This window comes from Bombina bombina, chromosome 7, assembly GCF_027579735.1.
Source record: "Bombina bombina isolate aBomBom1 chromosome 7, aBomBom1.pri, whole genome shotgun sequence".
Taxonomy (NCBI): Eukaryota; Metazoa; Chordata; class Amphibia; order Anura; family Bombinatoridae; genus Bombina; species Bombina bombina.
This window is the reverse complement of record NC_069505.1, coordinates 61,342,967-61,357,769: the sequence shown is the minus strand read 5'-3', so window position 1 is coordinate 61,357,769 and position 14,803 is coordinate 61,342,967.

Sequence of the window (14,803 nt, the reverse complement as noted above, 5' to 3'; positions counted from 1 at the left end):
CGGCAGTCTCGTAAGCCAATCTGATGATGCTTTTAAGCCAAAAGGAGAGAGAGGTAGAAGTTGCTTTTTGACCTCTCCTTTTACCAGAATAAACAACAAACAAGGAAGATGTTTGTCTAAAATCCTTTGTAGCATCTAAATAGAATTTTAAAGCACAAACTACATCCAAATTGTGCAACAAACGTTCCTTCTTTGAAACTGGATTCGGACACAAAGAAGGCACGACTATCTCCTGGTTAATGTTTTTGTTAGAAACAACTTTCGGAAGAAAACCAGGTTTAGTACGCAAAACCACCTTATCTGCATGGAACACCAGATAAGGAGGAGAACACTGCAGAGCAGATAATTCTGAAACTCTTCTAGCAGAAGAAATTGCAACCAAAAACAAAACTTTCCAAGATAATAACTTAATATCAACGGAATGTAAGGGTTCAAACGGAACCCCCTGAAGAACTGAAAGAACTAAATTGAGACTCCAAGGAGGAGTCAAAGGTTTGTAAACAGGCTTGATTCTAACCAGAGCCTGAACAAAGGCTTGAACATCTGGCACAGCTGCCAGCTTTTTGTGAAGTAACACAGATAAGGCAGAAATCTGTCCCTTCAAAGAACTTGCAGATAATCCTTTCTCCAAACCTTCTTGAAGAAAGGATAGAATCTTAGGAATTTTTATCTTGTCCCAAGGGAATCCTTTAGATTCACACCAACAGATATATTTTTTCCATATTTTGTGGTAGATTTTTCTAGTTACAGGCTTTCTGGCCTGAACAAGAGTATCAATGACAGAATCTGAGAACCCTCGCTTTGATAAGATCAAGCGTTCAATCTCCAGGCAGTCAGTTGGAGTGAGACCAGATTCGGATGTTCGAACGGACCTTGAACAAGAAGGTCCCGTCTCAAAGGTAGCTTCCATGGTGGAGCCGATGACATATTCACCAGGTCTGCATACCAAGTCCTGCGTGGCCACGCAGGAGCTATCAAGATCACCGATGCCCTCTCCTGATTGATCCTGGCTACCAGCCTGGGGATGAGAGGAAACGGCGGGAATACATAAGCTAGTTTGAAGGTCCAAGGTGCTACTAGTGCATCTACTAGAGTCGCCTTGGGATCCCTGGATCTGGACCCGTAGCAAGGAACCTTGAAGTTCTGACGAGAGGCCATCAGATCCATGTCTGGAATGCCCCACAACTGAGTAATTTGGGCAAAGATTTCCGGATGGAGTTCCCACTCCCCCGGATGAAATGTCTGACGACTCAGAAAATCCGCTTCCCAATTTTCCACTCCTGGGATGTGGATTGCAGACAAGTGGCAGGAGTGAGTCTCCGCCCATTGAATGATTTTGGTCACTTCTTCCATCGCCAGGGAACTCCTTGTTCCCCCCTGATGGTTGATGTACGCAACAGTCGTCATGTTGTCTGATTGAAACCGTATGAATTTGGCCTTTGCTAGCTGAGGCCAAGCCTTGAGAGCATTGAATATCGCTCTCAGTTCCAGAATATTTATCGGGAGAAGAGATTCTTCCCGAGACCAAAGACCCTGAGCTTTCAGGGGTCCCCAGACCGCGCCCCAGCCCACCAGACTGGCGTCGGTCGTGACAATGACCCACTCTGGTCTGCGGAAGCTCATCCCCTGTGACAGGTTGTCCAGGGACAGCCACCAACGGAGTGAATCTCTGGTCCTCTGATCTACTTGTATCGTCGGAGACAAGTCTGTATAATCCCCATTCCACTGACTGAGCATGCACAGTTGTAATGGTCTTAGATGAATTCGCGCAAAAGGAACTATGTCCATTGCCGCTACCATCAAACCTATTACTTCCATGCACTGCGCTATGGAAGGAAGAGGAACAGAATGAAGTACTTGACAAGAGTTTAGAAGTTTTTATTTTCTGGCCTCTGTCAGAAAAATCCTCATTTCTAAGGAGTCTATTATTGTTCCCAAGAAGGGAACCCTTGTTGACGGAGATAGAGAACTTTTTTCTACGTTCACTTTCCACCCGTGAGATCTGAGAAAGGCCAGGACAATGTCCGTGTGAGCCTTTGCTTGTGGAAGGGACGACGCTTGAATCAGAATGTCGTCCAAGTAAGGTACTACTGCAATGCCCCTTGGTCTTAGCACCGCTAGAAGGGACCCTAGTACCTTTGTGAAAATTCTTGGAGCAGTGGCTAATCCGAACGGAAGTGCCACAAACTGGTAATGCTTGTCCAGGAATGCGAACCTTAGGAACCGATGATGTTCCTTGTGGATAGGAATATGTAGATATGCATCCTTTAAATCCACCGTGGTCATGAATTGACCTTCCTGGATGGAAGGAAGAATTGTTCGAATGTTTTCGATTTTGAACGATGGAACCTTGAGAAACTTGTTTAGGATCTTGAGATCTAAGATTGGTCTGAATGTTCCCTCTTTTTTGGGAACTACGAACAGATTGGAGTAGAACCCCATCCCTTGTTCTCCTAATGGAACAGGATGAATCACTCCCATTTTTAACAGGTCTTCTACACAATGTAAGAATGCCTGTTTTTTTATGTGGTCTGAAGACAATTGAGACCTGTGGAACCTCCCCCTTGGGGGAAGCCCCTTGAATTCCAGAAGATAACCTTGGGAGACTATTTCTAGCGCCCAAGGATCCAGAACATCTCTTGCCCAAGCCTGAGCGAAGAGAGAGAGTCTGCCCCCCACCAGATCCGGTCCCGGATCGGGGGCCAACATCTCATGCTGTCTTGGTAGCAGTGGCAGGTTTCTTGGCCTGCTTTCCTTTGTTCCAGCCTTGCTTTGGCCTCCAGGCTGGTTTGGCTTGAGAAGTATTACCCTCTTGCTTAGAGGACGTAGCACTTGGGGCTGGTCCGTTTCTGCGAAAGGGACGAAAATTAGGTTTATTTTTGGCCTTGAAAGACCTATCCTGAGGAAGGGCGTGGCCCTTGCCCCCAGTGATATCAGAAATAATCTCTTTCAAGTCAGGGCCAAACAGCGTTTTCCCCTTGAAAGGAATGTTAAGCAATTTGTTCTTGGAAGACGCATCCGCTTACCAAGATTTTAGCCAAAGCGCTCTGCGCGCCACAATAGCAAACCCAGAATTTTTCGCCGCTAATCTAGCCAATTGCAAAGTGGCGTCTAGGGTGAAAGAGTTAGCCAATTTGAGAGCATGAATTCTGTCCAAAATCTCCTCATAAGAAGAATCTTTATTGAGCGCCTTTTCTAGTTCATCGAACCAGAAACACGCTGCTGTAGTGACAGGAACAATGCATGAAATTGGTTGTAGAAGGTAACCTTGCTGAACAAACATCTTTTTAAGCAAACCCTCTAATTTTTTATCCATAGGATCTTTGAAAGCACAACTATCTTCTATGGGTATAGTGGTGCGTTTGTTTAGAGTAGAAACCGCCCCCTCGACCTTGGGGACTGTCTGCCATAAGTCCTTTCTGGGGTCGACCATAGGAAACAATTTCTTAAATATAGGGGGAGGGACGAAAGGTATGCCGGGCCTTTCCCATTCTTTATTTACAATGTCCGCCACCCGCTTGGGTATAGGAAAAGCTTCGGGGGGCCCCGGGACCTCTAGGAACTTGTCCATTTTACATAATTTCTCTGGAATGACCAAATTCTCACAATCATCCAGAGTAGATAACACCTCCTTAAGCAGGGCGCGGAGATGTTCCAATTTAAATTTAAATGTAATAACATCAGGTTCAGCTTGTTGAGAAATTTTCCCTGAATCTGAAATTTCTCCCTCAGACAAAACCTCCCTGGCCCCCTCAGACTGGTGTAGGGGCACTTCAGAACCAATATCATCAGCGTCCTCATGCTCTTCAGTATTTTCTAAAACAGAGCAGTCGCGCTTTCGCTGATAAGTGGGCATTTTGGCTAAAATGTTTTTGATTGAATTATCCATTACAGCCGTTAATTGTTGCATAGTAAGGAGTATTGGCGCACTAGATGTACTAGGGGCCTCCTGTGTGGGCAAGACTGGTGTAGACGAAGGAGGGGATGATGCAGTACCATGCTTACTCCCCTCACTTGAGGAATCATCTTGGGCATCATTTTCTCTAAATTTTGTGTCACATAAATCACATCTATTTAAATGAGAAGGAACCTTGGCTTCCCCACATACAGAACACAGTCTATCTGGTAGTTCAGACATGTTAAACAGGCATAAACTTGATAACAAAGTACAAAAAGCGTTTTAAAATAAAACCGTTACTGTCACTTTAAATTTTAAACTGAACACACTTTATTACTGCAAATGTGAAAAAGTATGAAGGAATTGTTCAAAATTCACCAAAATTTCACCACAGTGTCTTAAAGCCTTAAAAGTATTGTACACCAAATTTGAAAGCTTTAACTCTTAAAATAACGGAACCGGAGCCGTTTTTATATTTAACCCCTTTACAGTCCCTGGTATCTGCTTTGCTGAGACCCAACCAAGCCCAAAGGGGAATACGATACCAAATGACGCCTTCAGAAAGTCTTTTCTGTGTATCAGAGCTCCTCACACATGCATCTGCATGTCATGCTTCCTAAAAACAAGTGCGCAATAGAGGCGCGAAAATGAGGCTCTGCCTATGATTAGGGAAAGCCCCTAGAGGATAAGGTGTCCAATACAGTGCCTGCCGGTTATTTTACATAATTCCCAAGAATAAAATAATTCCTCAAAGCTATGAAGTATAAAATATGTTTATATATCAATCGTTTTAGCCCAGAAAATGTCTACAGTCTTAAAAGCCCTTGTGAAGCCCTTTTTTTCTTATGTAATAAAAATGGCTTACCGGATCCCATAGGGAAAATGACAGCTTCCAGCATTACATCGTCTTGTTAGAAATGTGTCATACCTCAAGCAGCAAAAGTCTGCTCACTGTTTCCCCCAACTGAAGTTAATTCCTCTCAACAGTCCTGTGTGGAAACAGCCATCGAGTTTAGTAACGGTTGCTAAAATCATTTTCCTCTTACAAACAGAAATCTTCATCACCTTTCTGTTTCAGAGTAAATAGTACATACCAGCACTATTTTAAAATAACAAACTCTTGATTGAATAATAAAAACTACAGTTAAACACCAAAAAACTCTAAGCCATCTCCGTGGAGATGTTGCCTGTACAACGGCAAAGAGAATGACTGGGGAAGGCGGAGCCTAGGAGGGATCATGTGACCAGCTTTGCTGGGCTCTTTGCCATTTCCTGTTGGGGAAGAGAATATCCCACAAGTAAGGATGACGCCGTGGACCGGACACACCTATGTTGGAGAAATATACTGTATATGTACAGTATATACACATAGTAACACATAAATATATATGTATATACACATATTAACACATAACTATATATGTATATACACATATTAACACATACATATATATGTATATACACATATTAACACATAACTATATATGTATATACACATAATAACACATAAATATATATGTATATACACATAGTAACACATAAATATATATATGTATATACACATAGTAACACATAAATATATATGTATATGCACATAGTAACAAATAAATATATATGTATATACACATAGTAACACATAAATATATATGTATATACACATATTAACACATAAATATATATGTATATACACATACTAACACATAAATATATATGTATATACACATATTAACACATAAATATATATGTATATACACATAGTAACACATAAATATATATATGTATATACACATATTAACACATAAATATATATGTATATACACATATTAACACATAAATATATATGTATATACACATAATAACACATAAATATATATGTATATACACATAATAACACATAAATATATATGTATATGCATATATTAACACATAAATATATATGTATATACACATAATAACACATAAATATATATGTATATACACATACTAACACATAAATATATATGTATATACACATACTAACACATAAATATATATGTATATACACATACTAACACATAAATATATATGTATATACACATAGTAACACATAAATATATATGTATATACACATAGTAACACATAAATATATATGTATATACACACATAGTAACACATAAATATATATGTATATACACATAGTAACACATAAATATATATATGTATATACACATACTAACACATAAATATATATGTATATACACATATTAACACATAAATATATATGTATATACACATAGTAACACATAAATATATATGTATATACACATAGTAACACATAAATATGTATATATATACACATAGTAACACATATATATGTATATACACATATTAACAGATAAATATATATGTATATACACATAGTAACACATAAATATATATGTATATACACATAGTAACACATAAATATATATGTATATACACATAGTAACACATAAATATATATGTATATACACATAGTAACACATAAATATATATGTATATACACATAGTAACACATAAATATATATGTATATACACATAGTAACACATAAATATATATGTATATACACATATTAACACATAAATATATATGTATATACACATATTAGCAAATAAATATATATGTATATACACATAGTAACACATAAATACATATGTATATACACATATTAACACATAAATATATATGTATATACACATATTAGCAAATAAATATATATGTATATACACATAGTAACACATAAATGTATATGTATATACACATAGTAACACATAAATATATATGTATATACACATAGTAACACATAAATATATATGTATATACACATAGTAACAAATAAATATATATGTATATACACATAGTAACAAATAAATATATATGTATATACACATAGTAACACATAAATATATATGTATATACACATAGTAACAAATAAATATATATGTATATACACATAGTAACACATAAATATATATGTATATACACATATTAGCAAATAAATATATATGTATATACACATAGTAACACATAAATATATATGTATATACACATAGTAACAAATAAATATATATGTATATACACATAGTAACACATAAATATATATGTATATACACATAGTAACACATAAATATATATGTATATACACGTACTAACACATAAATATATATGTATATACACATAGTAACACATAAATATATATGTATATACACATAGTAACACATAAATATATATGTATATACACATAGTAACACATAAATATATATGTATATACACATAGTAACACATAAATATATATGTATATACACGTACTAACACATAAATATATATGTATATACACATAGTAACACATAAATATATATGTATATACACATATTAACACATAAATATATATGTATATACACATATTAGCAAATAAATATATATGTATATACACATACTAACACATAAATATATATGTATATACACATATTAACACATACATATATATGTATATACACAGTAACACAAATATATATGTATATACACATATTAACACTTATATTAGCACTTTCTCTTTTCAAGCTATACACATATTAACACATAAATATATATGTATATGCACATAGTAACACATAAATATATATGTATATACACATAGTAACACATAAATATATATGTATATACACATAGTAACACATAAATATATATTTATATACACATAGTAACACATAAATATATATGTATATACACATAGTAACACATAAATATATATGTATATACACATACTAACACATAAATATATATGTATATACACATATTAACACATACATATATATATGTATATACACATAGTAACACATAAATATATATGTATATACACATAGTAACACATATATATATATGTATATACACATACTAACACATAAATATACATGTATATACACATATTAACACATACATATATATATGTATATAAACATATTAACACATAAATATATATGTATATACACATAGTAACACATAAATATATATGTATATACACATATTAACACATAAATATATATGTATATACACATAGTAACACATAAATATATATGTATATACACATAGTAACACATAAATATATATGTATATACACATATTAACACATAAATATATATGTATATACACATACTAACACATAAATATATATGTATATACACATATTAACACATAAATATATATGTATATACACATAGTAACACATAAATATATATGTATATACACATATTAACACATAAATATATATGTATATACACATATTAACACATAAATATATATGTATATACACATATTAACACATAAATATATATGTATATACACATAACACATAAATATATATGTATATACACATAGTAACACATAAATATATATGTATATACACATAGTAACACATAAATATATATGTATATACACATATTAACACATAAATATATATATGTATATACACATAGTAACACATAAATATATATGTATATACACATAGTAACACATAAATATATATGTATATACACATATTAACACATAAATATATATGTATATACACATAGTAACACATAAATATATATGCATATACACATAGTAACACATAAATATATATGTATATACACATATTAGCAAATAAATATATATGTATATACACATAGTAACACATAATTATATATGTATATACATATATAAACACACAAATATATATATATACACATACTAACACATAAATATATATGTATATACACATATTAACACATAAATATATATATATATACACATATTAACACATAAATATATATATATATATACACATAGTAACACATAAATATATATGTATATACACATATTAACACATAAATATATATGTATATACACATATTAACACATAACTATATATCTATATACACATAATAACACATAAATATATATGTATATACACATAGTAACACATAAATATATATGTATATACACATAGTAACACATATATATATATGTATATACACATAGTAACACATAAATATATATGTATATACACATAGTAACACATAAATATATATGTATATACACATACTAACACATAAATATATATGTATATACACATACTAACACATAAATATATATGTATATACACATAGTAACACATAAATATATATGTATATACACATAGTAACACATAAATATATATGTATATACACATAGTAACACATAAATATATATGTATATACACATAGTAACACATAAATATATATATGTATATACACATAGTAACACATAAATATATATGTATATACACATAATAACACATAAATATATATGTATATACACATATTAGCACATAAATATATATGTATATACACATATTAACACATAAATATATATGTAAATACACATAGTAACACATAAATATATATGTATATACACATAAATATATATGTATATACACATATTAAGACATAAATATATATGTATATACACATATTAAGACATAAATATATATGTATATACACATAATAACACATAAATATATATGTATATACACATATTAACACATAAATATATATGTATATACACATAGTAACACATAAATATATATGTATATACACATAATAACACATAAATATATATGTATATACACATAATAACACATAAATATATATGTATATACACATATTAACACATAAATATATATGTATATACACATAGTAACACATAAATATATATGTATATACACATAGTAACACATAAATATATATGTATATACACATAGTAACACATAAATATATATGTATATACACATAGTAACACATAAATGTATATATATACACATTAACACATAAATATATATGTATATACACATATTAGCACATAAATATATATGTATATACACATATTAACACATAAATATATATGTAAATACACATAGTAACACATAAATATATATGTATATACACATAAATATATATGTATATACACATATTAAGACATAAATATATATGTATATACACATATTAAGACATAAATATATATGTATATACACATAATAACACATAAATATATATGTATATACACATATTAACACATAAATATATATGTATATACACATAGTAACACATAAATATATATGTATATACACATAATAACACATAAATATATATGTATATACACATAATAACACATAAATATATATGTATATACACATATTAGCAAATAAATATATATGTATATACACATAGTAACAAATAAATATATATGTATATACACATAGTAACACATAAATATATATGTATATACACATAGTAACACATAAATATATATGTATATACACATAATAACACATAAATATATATGTATATACACAAAGTAACACATAAATATACATGTATATACACATAGTAACACATAAATATATATGTATATACACATAATAACACATAAATATATATGTATATACACAAAGTAACACATAAATATACATGTATATACACATAGTAACACATAAATATATATGTATATACACATAGTAACACATAAATATATATGTATATACACATATTAACACATAAATATATATGTATATACACATACTAACACATAAATATATATGTATATACACATAGTAACACATAAATACATATGTATATACACATAGTAACACATAAATATATATGTATATACACATAGTAACACATAAATATATATGTATATACACATAGTAACACATAAATATATATGTATATACACATATTAACACATAAATATATATGTATATACACATATTAACATATAAATATATATGTATATACACATATTAACACATAAATATATATGTATATAAGCATATTAACACATAAATATATATGTATATACACATATTAACACATAAATATATATACTATATACACATATTAGCACATAAATATATATGTATATACACATAGTAACACATATATATATATGTATATAAGCATATTAACACAAATATATATGTATATACACATATTAACACATAAATATATATGTATATACACATAGTAACACATAAATATATATGTATATACACATATTAACACATAAATATATATGTATATAAGCATATTAACACAAATATATATGTATATAAGCATATTAACACATAAATATATATGTATATACACATATTAACACATAAATATATATGTATATAAGCATATTAACACAAATATATATGTATATAAGCATATTAACACATAAATATATATGTATATACACATATTAACACATAAATATATATGAATATACATATAGTAACACATAAATATATATGAATATACACATAGTAACACATAAATATATATGTATATACACATAGTAACACATAAATATATATGTATATAAGCATATTAACACAAATATATATGTATATAAGCATATTAACACATAAATATATATGTATATACACATATTAACACATAAATATATATGTATATACACATAGTAACACATAAATATATATGTATATACACATAGTAACACATAAATATATATGTATATACACATAGTAACACATAAATATATATGTATATACACATAGTAACACATAAATATATATGTATATACACATACTAACACATAAATATATATGTATATACACATATTAACACATAAATATATATGTATATAAGCATATTAACACATAAATATATATGTATATACACATATTAACACATAAATATATATACTATATACACATATTAGCACATAAATATATATGTATATACACATAGTAACACATAAATATATATGTATATACACATACTAACACATAAATATATATGTATATACACATAGTAACACATAGATAAATATATATATACATACACATATTAACACATAAATAAATATGTATATACACATATTAACACACAAATATATATGAATATACACATACTAACACATAAATATACATGTATATACACATAGTAACACATAAATATATATGTATATACACATATTAACACAAATATACATGTATATACACATATTAACACATAAATATATATGTATATACACATAATAACACATAAATATATATGTATATACACATAGTAACACATAAATATATATGTATATACACATAGTAACACATAAATATATATGTATATACACATAATAACACATAAATATATATGTATATACACATAGTAACAAATAAATATATATGTATATACACATAGTAACACATAAATATATATGTATATACACATATTAACACATAAATATATATGTATATACACATATTAACATATAAATATATATGTATATACACATAAATATATATGTATATACACATAGTAACACATAAATATATATGTATATACACATATTAACACAAATATATATGTATATACACATATTAGCACATAAATATATATACTATATACACATAGTAAAACATAAATATATATGTATATACACATAGTAACACATACATATATATATGTATATACACATATTAACACATAAATATATATGTATATACACATATTAACACATAAATATATATACTATATACACATAGTAACACATAAATATATATGTATATACACATAGTAACACATAAATATATATGTATATACACATATTAACACATAAATATATATGTATATACACATATTAACATATAAATATATATGTATATACACATATTAGCACATAAATATATATGTATATACACATAGTAACACATAAATATATATGTATATACACATAGTAACACATAAATATATATATATATATATATATATATATATACACACATATTAAAACAAATATATATGTATATACACATTAACACATAAATAAATATATATATACATACACATATTAACACATAAATAAATATGTATATACACATATTAACACACAAATATATATGAATATACACATACTAACACATAAATATATATGTATATACACATAGTAACACATAAATATATATGTATATAAGCATATTAACACATAAATATATATGTATATACACATATTAACACATAAATATATATGTATATACACATATTAACACATAAATATATATGTATATACACATATTAACACAAATATACATGTATATACACATATTAACACATAAATATATATGTATATACACATAATAACACATAAATATATATGTATATACACATAGTAACACATAAATATATATGTATATACACATAGTAACACATAAATATATATGTATATACACATAATAACACATAAATATATATGTATATACACATAGTAACACATAAATATATATATATATATATACACATAGTAACACACAAATATATATGAATATACACATACTAACACATAAATATATATGTATATACACATACTAACACATAAATATATATGTATATACACATACTAACACATAAATATATATGTATATACACATACTAACACATAAATATATATGTATATACACATAGTAACATATAAATATATATATGTATATACACATAGTAACACATAAATATATATGTATATACACATAGTAACACATAAATATATATGTATATACACATATTAACACACAAATATATATGAATATACATATAGTAACACATAAATATATATGTATATACACATATAAACACATAAATATATATGTATATAAACACATCAATATATATGTATATGTATATACACATATAAACACATCAATATATATGTATATACACATACTAACACATAAATATATATGTATATACACATACTAACACATAAATATATATATGTATATACACATAGTAACACATAAATATATATGTATATACACATAATAACACATAAATATATATGTATATACATATAGTAACACATAAATATATATATGTATATACACATATTAACACATAAATATATATGTATATACACATAATAACACATAAATATATATGAATATACATATAGTAACACATAAATATATATGAATATACACATAGTAACACATAAATATATATGAATATACACATAGTAACACATAAATATATATGTATATACACATATTAACATATAAATATATATGTATATACACATAGTAACACATAAATATATATGTATATACACATAGTAACACATAAATATATATGTATATACACATAATAACACATAAATATATATGTATATACACATATTAGCACATAAATATATATGTATATACACATAGAAACACATAAATATATATGTATATACACATAGTAACACACAAATATATATGTATATACACATATTAACACATAAATATATATGTATATACACATAGTAACACATAAATATATATGTATATACACATATTAACACATAAATATATATGTATATACACATAGTAACACACAAATATATATGTATATACACATAGTAACACATAAATATATATGAATATACACATAGTAACACATAAATATATATGTATATACACATAGTAACACATAAATATATATGAATATACACATATTAACACACAAATATAAATGTATATAAGCATAGTAACACATAAATATATATGTATATACACATAGTAACACATAAATATATAAGTATATACACATAGTAACACATAAATATGTATGTATATACACATAGTAACACATAAATATATATGTATATACACATAGTAACACATAAATATATATGTATATACACATAGTAACACATAAATATATATGTATATACACATAGTAACACATAAATATATATGTATATACACATATTAACACATAAATATATATGTATATACACATAGTAACACATAAATATATATGTATATACACATAATAACACATAAATATATATGTATATACACATAGTAACACATAAATATATATGTATAT